This window comes from Pongo pygmaeus, chromosome 5 (genome assembly GCF_028885625.2).
Source record: "Pongo pygmaeus isolate AG05252 chromosome 5, NHGRI_mPonPyg2-v2.0_pri, whole genome shotgun sequence".
Classification (NCBI taxonomy): domain Eukaryota; kingdom Metazoa; phylum Chordata; class Mammalia; order Primates; family Hominidae; genus Pongo; species Pongo pygmaeus.
In genome coordinates, this window is record NC_072378.2 from 53,141,302 (window position 1) to 53,153,533 (window position 12,232).

The 12,232-nt window shown below is 43.1% G+C and overlaps 1 protein-coding gene and 1 pseudogene across 2 annotated transcripts in view; one reads left to right on the plus strand and one right to left on the minus strand.

Annotated features, from left to right (window-relative positions):
• The first annotated feature begins 5,772 nt into the window (after positions 1-5,772).
• LOC134739726 (heterogeneous nuclear ribonucleoprotein A/B-like) lies at positions 5,773-10,603 on the plus strand (annotated as a pseudogene).
• Positions 10,604-11,409: 806 nt separating this feature from the next.
• LOC129038944 (glutathione S-transferase-like) overlaps positions 11,410-12,232 on the minus strand; it is a 32,095-nt gene continuing 31,272 nt past the window's right edge. For both annotated transcript variants that reach the window (XR_008503261.1, XR_008503260.1), the window contains exons 6-7: positions 11,760-11,884; positions 11,410-11,538 (exon numbers count right to left, since the gene is read on the minus strand). The gene's annotated coding sequence lies outside the window, so the exon portion shown is untranslated. The remainder of the gene's footprint in view (positions 11,539-11,759; positions 11,885-12,232) is intronic.

Consider the following 12,232-nt stretch of genomic DNA (forward strand, 5'->3'; position numbering starts at 1 on the left):
CTCATGCCTGTAATCCCAGCACTTTGGGAGGCGGAGGCGGTAGGGGGGATCACCTGACATCAGGAGTTTGAGACCAGCCTGGCCAACATAGTGAAACCCTGTCTCTACTAAAAATACAAAAATTAGCCGGATGTGTGGCAGGTACCTGTAATCCCAGCTACTCGGGAGGCTGAGGCAGGAGAACCACTTGAACCCAGGAGAAGGAGGTTGCAGTGAGCCAAGATTGCGCCATTGCATTCCAGCCTAGGCGACAAGAGCAAAATTGTCTCAAAACAACAACAAAACACTTTTCATACCTAGGTTGCAGCCCATAGCAATTAAATTACAATGTCGGGAGAAGGAGCTAGACATCAGTATTTTTAAAAGATGTCCAGGTGATCCAACAGGCAGCAAATTTGGGAACCACTGAATTAGGCATCTCAGAAGCCTCTGAGATGTTTAAGAAGAGAAGGAAACAAAAGTTTTCCTAAAGTTCTCTTTATAGAGATATCTTTGTAAAAAGGAACAACATAGACGCATCCTATTACATTTTGGCCACAGCCTCAGTCAGTATGAGGGAGAGGCCTTGGACATTTCTTATTCATCTGACTTCACTAACTGAAAACTTAAGCCTAAAAGCCAACATTACTAACTACTTTGCTACTGGAATAATTTACCAAAAATGTTTTATTTATTTATTTATTTATTTTTTGAGATGGAGTCTCACTCTGTCGCTCAGGCTGGAGTGCAGTGGCACAATCTCTGCTCACTGCAACCTCTGCCTCCCAGGTTCAAGCAATTCTCCTGCCTCAGCCTCCCCAGTAGCTGGGATTACAGGTGCGTGCCACCACACTTGGCTAATTTTTTCTTTTTTTAATTTTTAGTAGAGATGGGGTTTCACCATGTTGGCCTCAATGCTGGTCTCAATCTCCTGACCTCAAATGATCCGCCCGCCTTGGCCGCCCAAAGTGCTGGGATTACAGGCGTGAGCCACCGTGCCTGGTCCCAAAAATGTCTTAAAAAAGCCATTTCATGAATAATGCAATTTCTTCCCCTTCATCTTCATCACAATACAGTAGATTTACAGTTTCACTTTCTGGGGTTTTAGCCAATGGTTGTCCAAAAATATTAAATGGAAAAATTCCAGAAATAATTAATAAGTTTTAAATTGTGCACCATTCTGAGTAGCATGATAAAATCTTACACCATCTGCTCCAGCCCACTTGAGATGAAAATCATCCCTTTGTCCAGCATATCCATGCTGTATATGCTACCTTTTGTTTAGTCACTTAGTAGCCCTCTTGGTTATCAGATCAAAAAAACATAGTAGACTGTAATACGGTTCTGTACTATTCAGTTTCAGGCATCCACCAGGGGTCCTGGAATGTACTCTCCATGGATAAGAGGGCTACTGTAATCTTTATGAAATGTAGCCTGAGAGGCGAGCTATAAAAATGCTCCTAGGTGTTCCACGGCCTGCGTAAGGTGTTACAGGTGTGTTGTTCTGTTTCAAAAGTAACATTTCATCTACACCTGGCTGGCATTTCAGATTCCTTTAATATTCACTCCCCTTATTTCCAAGAATTTTTTTTCTTTTTTTTTAACACAGGGTCTCTCACTCTGTCACCCAGGCTGGAGTGCAGTGGCACAATCCTGGCTCACTGCAGCCTCATCCTCTAGGGCTCAGGTGATCCTCCCACCTCAGCCTCCCAAGTACCTGGGACTACAGGCATGACACCACACCCAGCAAGTTTTTGGCATTTTTTGTAGAGATAGGGTTTCACTGTGCTGCCCAGGCTGGTCTCAAACTCCTGGGCTCAAGCCATATGCCCTTTGGGGGCTCAGCCTCCCAAAGCTCTGGGATTACAGGCGTGAACCATTGTGCCCAGCCCTTTCTATGAAATTTCTTAGAGATCCCGCTTAAACTTGTTATAACGAGCAGCCCTCTTAGAACAAACTATAAAAGAAAGGAGAGAGAAAGGGACTGAATCGTTTCTCTCATTAAACTTGTACCCAATTTGACCTTAACAGTGAGCGCGTCCCATTGCATTGTTGAGAGGATTTTAGAAGGTTCCTGAGTTGCATATTTTCAAGTATTATCATGCCCTATTTTTCAGTCTAAGCCTTCTCTTGGGACTTTTTCTTTTAAATTAAAAATATTGTTTAAAATGTGTAATCAGAGTAACATTAATGTAATGAGAAGAGGCAACCTTATCAGATAAGATAATCTGTTTTTCCTGAAGGATGCCATTTTCATTGCATTAGGTTGTTTGCTCACAGAGACCTGTAGACACATAGATTAGCCCTGCACATCAAGTCTTCTTTCTCACCAAGCCAATTTTCTGTTTGATTTTTACACTCCAAGAATCACAAGTATAGTAGCATCTCCATGGGGACAAACAGAATAGGAAAGATTGAGTTACTTTAATATTTGTTTTTGTTTTTTATTTCCAAGAAAATCTCTTTTAGAAAAGATGAAGTTGTCTTGTCCATATATGCCAGTGAATGCACGTAAATCCATTTACCATAGAGAAGAACACAATTCTTTTACTGTTAAAGCCAAATAGAAGAGTCAGTATTCATGTCATCCGAGACAGAGGCTCTTCTGGCCTTCAATGTACAGAGACATGTTGCATTAAATTCAGTTAAGGGCAAACAATGAAAAACAAGTTACACACAAAGATTACCTCTCACCCCATCATGCAAAGTTTCCATTTAGCAACATCTGGAGACTGCACAGCCCATTTGATTTAAATAGAAGACTCAGAGGCAGAAACCATATTCAGCCCAGATTCTTTGTGAACATAGCTTGTTGCTGAACCAATTCACTCTGCTTCTAATTCACAAATCTTCAGCCCTAAGTAGCCTCATTTGGTTCTTATGAGGCACAGAGCCCTTTCCCCACCCAGGGCCTTTGCTTGGTCCATTCTCGCTGCCCGCATTGTGGCTCCCCTGGCTCTTGGCCTGCTGGCTCCCTCTCAGACTTCAGGTTTCAATTAAAATAACAGCCCTTCCCAGTCTTCTTACTTCAGAGTTAGTCTCTGACTTGGCACTCTGTTGATTTCTAAGTCCTATTCCAGGGCTTGACATCTCACAGTTACTTGTTGAATTAATAAATGTTAACTCCAAAAAATAATAATAAATGCTTTCTCCAGTTAAAAAAGTAGATATTACACCATTTTTTAACAGAATAGTAGCGACAAATAACAACTGATCATCTTAGCTGGGTGTGGCAGTTACAGCTACTTGGGAGGCTAAGGTGAGAGGATCACTTGAGCCCAGGAATTTGAGGCCACAATGAGTTATAATCTTGCCACTGCATTCCAGCCTGGGCAACAGAGTGAGATCCTATCTCTTAAGAAAAGCCAAAAAGAGTATATTTTAGTTAAACATACACATGCCTGTGATCATCAAATACCAAGACTGTAATGATTAGCTCAAGCTGTTGAGAAACAGAAGCTGCCTTCTAATGGTGACATGCAAGATGCTCAGGCAGAATTTTAAATGGGTGCCACATTGAATACCTGACCACTCTATTTCACAACTGTTCCTCCTCTGGATGCTTATATGCATTTATTATCTATTCCATTTACCCATCCAATAAGCACTACTACTGCTTTAAGACTCTTATGAACCTCTTCCACTAAAGTTTAAGCTTCTGGAGACCAGTGACAACTCTTTTTAATAATAATGGCAAATACTATTGAGTATCTCCTGCGTGCTAGTCATAATGTTATGTGTTTTCCTGTATTAATAACGTATGTGATGGAGCTTTGACTTAAACTCGGACAGAATGACAGCAGAGCCTGCACACCTACACTTTTCTTAAACCTGGATCTGGGCCGGGCACGGTGGCTAACACCTATAACCCCAGCTCTTTGGGAGGCCGAGGTGGGCAGGTCACTTGAGGTCAGGAGTTTGAGACTAGCCTGGCCAACATGGTGATACCCCATCTCTACTAAAAATACAAAAATTAGCCGGGCGTGGTGGTGAGTGCCTGTAATCTCAGCTACTCGCGAGGCTGACGCATGAGAATTGGTTGAACCTGCGAGACGGAGGTTGCAGTGAGCTGAGATTGCACCACTGCACTTCAACCTGGGTGACTAAGTGAGACTCCGTTCTCAAAACAAAAACAAAAACAAAAACAAAAAACAAACAAACAAAAAGCCTGGATCTGACACTTCTTAGCTGTTTGCATGACCTTTGGTGAGTTGCCTCAGTTTCCACCTCTGTAAGGTAGGGAGGATAGAGTATCTACCTCAAGGGTTGTTGTGAAGATTAAGAGTTGATACTTGCAAAATGCTTAGAATAGTTCCTGGCACACAATAGGTACTCATTAAATGTTTTTTGTTTGTTGTTGTTGTTATTGTAACCATCATTGCTTATAGCAAAGTCCCTTGTCTGGGAAACCCTCAGTCCTGGTTTTAGCATGGAAAGTCCCATGGCCTTGGTAAAAGTTCAAAACGGGTCCCTATGGCAGGCTGAGGACAGAGAGTCAGCCTGGTGCCCTGGTGGTCACTCTCCACTGTCCCGCATCTTTTTCAGAGCTCACCTCTGAAAAACTGCCCCTTATGCTTTGTAATTGCCACCCTCCCAGTATTTCAGGACACTGTACTACTTAGCCAACAAGGTGTACAGAAATCATACACCTTTTTCTTACATTCTTCTATGTACTAAGCTTGTCCAACCCGCCTTATTTTGTTGTTGTTATTGTTGTTCTGTTTTGTTGTTTTAGGCTTTTAGCAGCCTGAAGCCATGGTTTTTAGTTTCTGTCTCTAATGAAGCTGAAAAGAGGGATGAGGAAGGGGCTTTACTGGCCCAGCCAGAAACAGAAACTAAGAACCTAAAGAGACTATTCAGTCTCTTTAACATCCCTGATTGTAGACCATCACTCTATGTTTCCCACTTCCTGTTAACTTTTATAACTATCTCTGAACTCTAAGAGAACACTATTTTGTGTTTGCAAATAACTTGCTAAAACGCCTTTCCTAGCCGAATGAAACCCTAGCATCTAGTGCCCCCTGCTGCCCTTTCATAGGAAAGGCAATAAGGATGAAAGTTTGATTCATTGACAGTAAAATTTTTACTTGTAGAGATTTCAATAGGAATCGGCATAAATATCCTAAATTATATTCACGTTTCATCTTTTCTTTGAACCTACTCCTTGACTTAGTTTTTTGTCTTGCCTTTGCGAACATTCATTTTTGCTTAATTATATTTTTCTCATTTATATTTGCTTTCCTTGAATTTCCTTTTGGTTGTTTTGCCTTTGCGATTTGAACTTGTTTTGTCTTGGCTCTTTCTCACTTTGGCCATGCCTTGACACGGACGCGCAGGGGCGAGAGGCTGCGGGTTCGGCGGGCGGAGCGCGCATGGGAGCCTCTTGGCCCCGGTTCTGCCCCTGCAGTCCTACCGCGGGATCTCTTGGACCCTCTGCAGGGTCCTGGCTCTGAGACGTTGCTAGAGGACAAATCCTCCGGGATTTAGAGCGCGGCCAATGGGACAGCGGTGCATGGCTGAGTGTCAGGCAAAATTAGCCAATAAGCATGTAGTTTGGGCCAGGTGGGTCCGTCCCCTAACTCGGACCTTATAAAGTGCGCCCTCTGCTCCCACAGAGCCGGGCTGGCCCAGGCTGAGGCGGTTTCGCCGTGGCCGGGGGTGTTGGAAGCAAGTTAGAGGAAGAAGGTCTGGGGCACGACGGGCGCCACCGAGAACCCATACGAGGCCGCCCCCGACGGCGGGTCGCCGGGTGGGGACCAGAACGGCGCCAAGGCCGACCAGAAGAACGGCGGCAAGAACGAGGGGGATGCAGGGTAGGTGCTGTGGAGTTGGCTGGACCTGTGGGATCGACGTCTGCGCCGTCCAAGAGCCGCCCAGGGGAGAGAGCGGAGACTCGGGAGGAGGATGTGCGCTCCGACCCGGGCAAGGCTTCCCATCCCTCCCTTCCTCTTCTCTCCTTCCCTCCACCTGGGCTCGGAGTCAGGATCTGACCGCGGGCTCTGCCCAGGAAGACGGAGTTCCTTGAGAGCGACACCTGGGCGCCGGGGAAGACAGGGATAGAAGAGACGACAGCCCTTTGGTAAGAGGGTTTTTAGACTAACTTCCAGCTGTGACGAGTGCATGGGGCCTGCTCCCTGAGAGGATGCCTTTCCTTTTCCTCTCCCAGCCTGGGGGTTTGTGGTGATGTTAAGTTCTGTTGGGGCCAAGGTGGATCTCAGTAAGGAGGTAGAGTAGATTTGTGAACAGCTGTCGGAGGTAGAATCTTTACAGACCCAGAGTGGGTGTAGGCACTTTTCCATGGGTGGTGGCTTTATTTGTAATCCTCCCAGTGAAAGCTTTGGGAAATCCAGCCCTCCTAAACTCTTGGCTTTCTTGTAAGACTTTCTAAGCACATGGCTTCGTCGTAAGACTTCTCGTGGCCATGTGTCTCACCCTACCGTTCGTCACACCAATGAACCAGAGCTGGGATACCAGCAAAAAGGACCCAAAAGACTATTTTCCCACAATTGAAGAGGTCGTGGACCATCCCCCCAAAATGAATCCCAACTCTGAAAGACCAAGAGGGTTGACGTTTGCTATCTTTAAAGATGCAACCCATGTAGAGAAGGTAAGCTGTGTATTCCATCAAAGGTCTGTGTGTGCGGGATTGCATTTCTAAGAGAAGGCATTCCTGGATCATGATCATTTTGTCTGAGCTGCATGTGGCCAAGTGCACTGCGGGAAGCAGAGTTTAGGAACTTGTTCCTGTACGGATTAAGTGGGAAGTGAAAGGTATTAAATATATGGGCTGGAGTGGTCCAGGAAGAGGAGAGTGGACATTTAGTAACTGTTTGGGCCCCTGCACTAAATGCTTCACATATGAGGATTAGAAAAACACCCAAAGATTGCACACATGTACCCTAAAACCTAAAGTATAATAATAAATAAATAAATAAATAAAAGAAAACATATAAAATATAAATAAAAAAATAAAAGATTAGAAAAAAATTATCAAAAAAAAAAAAAAGTTGACTCAATTCTATACCTAATGCTAAATGACGAGTTAATGGGTGCAGCACACCAACATGGCACATGTATACATATGTAACAAACCTGCATGTTGGGCACATGTACCCTAAAACTTAAAGTATAATAATAATAAAATTAAAAAAAAAAAGAAAAACACCCAAAGATGCCTGAGATAGGCATTTCAGTGCCATTTTACAGAAGGAAAAACTAAGATGCGGAGAGGATTAAGCAACTAGAAGAGACCACACAGTGAGTAAAGCGTGGAACAGCAAGGATTCCAACCCCGTAGCCCAGCTTTATGTCTGGGGGAAGTAAGTCTTAGACTGGGACTGTCAGGCCGGGAAGAAAACTCAGAGCATGGACAAAAGGCTCGGAGGGAGTGAGGACCGATTTATATGTGTTGAGGTAAACCAGGTGGATTTCTGTTTTGGAGAAAATTGGGAAGTCAGGCTTAGGTAGGGGATGGTGTGTTTGGAGGGGGTAAAATATTTTGTGCACCTGTATTTTGTGTATTCCACCCATGGTAGAATCTTGTGGCTCAGAAAGAAAGAACCTGCCTCGGGTAATGCTACTAAGAAATGCCAAAGAGAATTAGAACCAGAGTCTACTTAACCCCCTTCTCAGAAGAAATTGTCCAGGTTTTAGAACTGAAAGTCTTACATCTTGGGAAACTGCACCATCCCAGTTTTAATGCTAAAAGTCCCTCATCCTGGGAAATCCCTTAGCTGTGGTTTTAGCACTGACAGTCCTGCTTCCTAGGAAACTCCTTATTTCTGGTTTTAGCCCTGAAAGTCCCCAAACCCCTTAGTCCTTGGCAAATCTGGATGATTGATCCACTTACCCTTCTGTTGGAACAGATCCTAGAGCAGAAGGAACACAGGCTGGGTGGCCATAGCATGGACCCCCAAAAAGCCTCTGTCATGAAGAAATATCCTGTGAAGAAAATCTTTGCAGGGCACCTGAACTCCCAAAGCCACTGAGGAGAAGGTAAGGGAGTACTTTGGTGAGTTTGGGGAGGTGAATTTCTCCCCAGGATATGGTTTATGCTCCCCACCAGCCACCAGTGGATGCTTTTTTCTGTTTTCCTTGGCTGGTGGAGTTGTCAGTGGAGCTGTTCTCACCTGTTTTCTTGCCTTTGGACGGCCGCCTTTTCTGAGTTCCCTTTAGGGCCTGAGCCAGGGGAAGGCATTGGCCCTGAGCTTTGCCTGTGTTTCCAGATGGAGGCCATTGAACTTTCAGTGGATCCAAAGTCTTAACAAAAGACAATGTCTTGTTTTCATTACCCCCCAAAGAAGAGGAACCTGTGAGAAATATTCTGGAGAAATTTAACACCATCAGTGGAAGCAAGGTGAGGAGTCTCTACCTCCATGTGCCTCCCCTCCTACCTCTGGAGAGGTAGCCCTTTGGTTAATGGCAACCCAATAGGGTAACCAACCATCCCATTTTAGCATTGAGAGCATTGTGTCCTGGGAGACCCTTCCCTGGAATGTAAATAATCCTGGTTTTAGCAACAAGTGTGGAAGGTTGGAGGAAATGCACAAAACCCGTACGTTTTAGAGGGTCTGAAAACAACATTGTCTTTAGTATCAAATGGATATGGCACAGATTATTCATCATCTTTAGTTGTTGTCACCCATTTGGCCACTGATATTGGCAACCATAATTTGTAGTTCAGAATGGTCATCCATCCATCGTTGCATCATTCAAAGTGATGTGGCTTAAGTGTATATAATGAATATTAACAGTTCATCTTCGACTTTGCCGGTGGATTAATTGGTGTGCTTTGTAACAAGATAGTGCTAGTTTAATTTTTTAACATTGTGAATATTGTGACCATGTTTTCTAAGAGGTCAGATAATGAGAATGTTATAATACCAATGCAACCATGACCCCATCACTGAAGAAGAAGGCTAAACGACTATGTAATTTTAATGATGGATGGAAGGACACATACTACTGAACTAGGAAGGTAAATAACCAAAACAGAGCATACTACATAATATACAGGAAAAAATTTGACATTGGACATGGTGGAGAAGGGGATGTGCAAGCACATATGGAGGCCAAATCTCACAAGTAAGATGGGACAGGTGAATGCTTCTAAACCAATCAAAAATACTTTTGTTTCCCCAAAAGACACCAATGCTCAGTCAAAAATAGCAGCTGCTGAATTAGCATGGGCATACCAGGCAAACAAGCCTGCATTGTCATAGCGTTCCCTTGATTGCTCTATGAAACTGAGTAAAGTTTCATTTCTTGATTCAAGAACTGCAGCTAAAATATCCTCTGGACAAAAAAGAAGGGAAATTTTTTGATAACAGATGTGTTGGCCCCTTACAGTATAAAGCCGATTTCTGTCATATCTCACCAACAATCCTGGTTTCTATAGTACATCAATTTTAAGTAATATGCCAAATCATGGCAGCAAAAATATGTTCCCTCTAGCTGTTAGGTACTTTGACTTGAAAACAGGAGTTTCAAATCATCATCTTCATTTCTGTGAGAATTTTAATGAAACTGCTGAAATCATAAAATATTGTTGATATTTTGTCTAAATACAAACTAGACTTAGCTCATCTATCTGCGTATTCGTCAGACAGTACAGATGTAAAATTCTGGCAAATTCCATTCAGTCTACAAACTTCTTACCAAAGAAAATGAAAAGATCTTATCCATTCAATGCCTTGTACATCTTATATACAACACTGCTAAAAAGGGATGTGAGTTGCTTAAATGTGACATTGAGACTTTCATAATGAAAGCTTTTGGTTACTTTTCAATTTCCTCAAAAAGTGCAAAAGCACTTACGGAGATTTTCGACTTCACAGAAATGGTAGGTAACCTCTTTAGACGTGTGCCTGCAAGACGGCTGTCATTGTAGCGAGCCATAGAAAAGATGCTAAACTGTTGGCCTGCTATAAGATCATATTTTCAAAGGACAAGAATAATGTCCTTTGACATTGTTTGAGATCTGAAAGGAGAAAAAAATCAAGAATCTGAAGTGGGCCTTAAAAAATCAGTAAGTCCCTTGTGACTTTGATTTTTATGAATCTGTCTCTCAAAAGCCAGGGTGCCCCCAGAAGAACTGAGACAAACTGAGTTTCTGAACATTTGAAAATGAGGAGCAGGCTCAGGATCCACAGGGTGTAACCATCCTGTGAGGCCCTACCTGAGCAGCCAGCCAGTCAGGGAGGCTCTTCACCTTGCTTCCATTTCTCTGATTCCACCTATGTACAACTTACGAAAACTTGCATTACTATAGACTGGGAGTTCTTAAATTGGAATCTGTGAATCTAAAGGGGCCAGAGGATAAAAATCAAGAAATCTGAAAACTTTGATGGAAAAAAGAAGTTTTTATTTATTTCCATCAGGAAAATAGGCAACAAACCACAGCAGTATTAGTACCTGTGTCTCTGTCATCACTAGGAATCACAGATATCCATGTTACAGATATCTTAAAATGTTTATGTACAGCACCACTCTGAAATTATGGTAATAATTAGATCCACCCCCTAGGTCTTGTAATCTTTAATATGTTAATAAAGAAGCACATCTATTATGTGACAGATTTAAATGTTTAAGAATTTGATTTCAATAAAATTGCATTTCAATAAAATTGGCTTCCTTTGCAATCCTGTGTATTTTGTGCATTCCTCCAGACTGCCAAAGGGGTTGGTGACACATTGAAAGTTAAGAGTCTCTGCTGTGGATCATGCATAGAAAGCTTTACAAAATGGTTGAGGGGAATAGGCTTTCCTGCATCCTTACCTTGGGCTGCAGCCTTTCCATTAGCTGGAGAAGGCAGCAGCTAGTGCCTATGAGTTGAGAGGGCAGTGGTCCCTTTGCCTAAGAACCATCCTGTTCCCACATATTCAAGGGTATGGAATTCCCATAATATTCAAAGAGTTTTTCTTTAGTTGTAGGCGATACGCCTTAAGTAGGAATATCATGAGGCTGTTTCCAGCTTCAAGTATGTTAGTGACAGGGTGTAAGGGATCTCAGAGCATCTAGTCTTGGCCATATCTTAAATCCAGGCACTGAGGTCCAGAGGGGAGTTATTTACCCAGGTCACATCAGATGAAGATACTGAAGTATTCCAAGAGGATTTTAGTTTTATTCCAAATAGGGTAAGTGTTCTGAGAGTGTGAGGAGAGAAGGGGAGGGGGCTGGGGTAAGGATGGGCATAGAAGGGGATGGAAAGGAGTGCTGAGAGAACTCAGAACCAAATTTCAGGCTATCACTTTCTTCACGCCACATTCCAATGCCTTGCCATCAACTCTTCTGTGAATCTTCAGGAATTTTATTAATTCCCCAGGACCAACTTAGACTTTCATAAGTTAGATGTAGTTATATTACTTCCCTGAAGCACTTTTATGCACAAAGAATAGATGTAGCAAACAAACTTCACAAGATTTAATTTTTGAGTTTCCTTTTTTATTCTGAGGAATTCCGCTGTAATTCTCAGTGACACAGAACCTCTAGAGCTACTTCACTATGACAGCCTTCTTCAAATCTCCGAAGGGCTGTTACATAAGGAAGAGGGTTGGAGTTCTGTATTCAATCAAAAAGGCAGAAGAATGAGATGATAAGTTGCTACAGAGAGGCATAATTTAAAGTCAATTTAAACTGTAATCCCAGCACTTTGGGAGGCAGAGGTGGGAGGATTGCTTTGAGCTCAGGAGTTCGAGACCATCCTGGGCAACATAGTGAAACCCTGTCTCTACAAAAAAAAAAAAAGAAATAAAGAATTAGTTGGGTGAGGTGGCACACACCTGTAATCCCAGCTACTTGGGAGGTTGAGGCTGGAGAATCGCTTGAACCCAGGAGGCAGGAGGCAGAAGTTGCAGTGAGCCGGGATGGTGCCACTGCACTCCAGCCTGGGCGACCGACTGAGATCCTGTATTTAAAAAAAAAAAAAAAAAAAAAGGTCAATTTAAGTTTCGTTGTTGGGATTGAGCGGATTGCCCTGGATTAGGCAAGGTTTTAAGTGCTTTCCAACTCTGGAATTCTATGCCTTTCCCAGTAGATATCTAAGCCCAGCAAATCCTGGGCCTGAAGTTTAAAACTAGGATCCTGATCTCCCAACCACATCTAGATGATCCCATAGTGTAATGAAGGGTGCTTGGGCTTTGACACCAGGCAAACTTGGATTTTGACCTAGGACGACTAAGTCACTTGACCTCACTGAACCTTAGCTCCCTCCACTGACAGTGGGGACAATCTGCTGGAGGGTGTGTAGAAGACC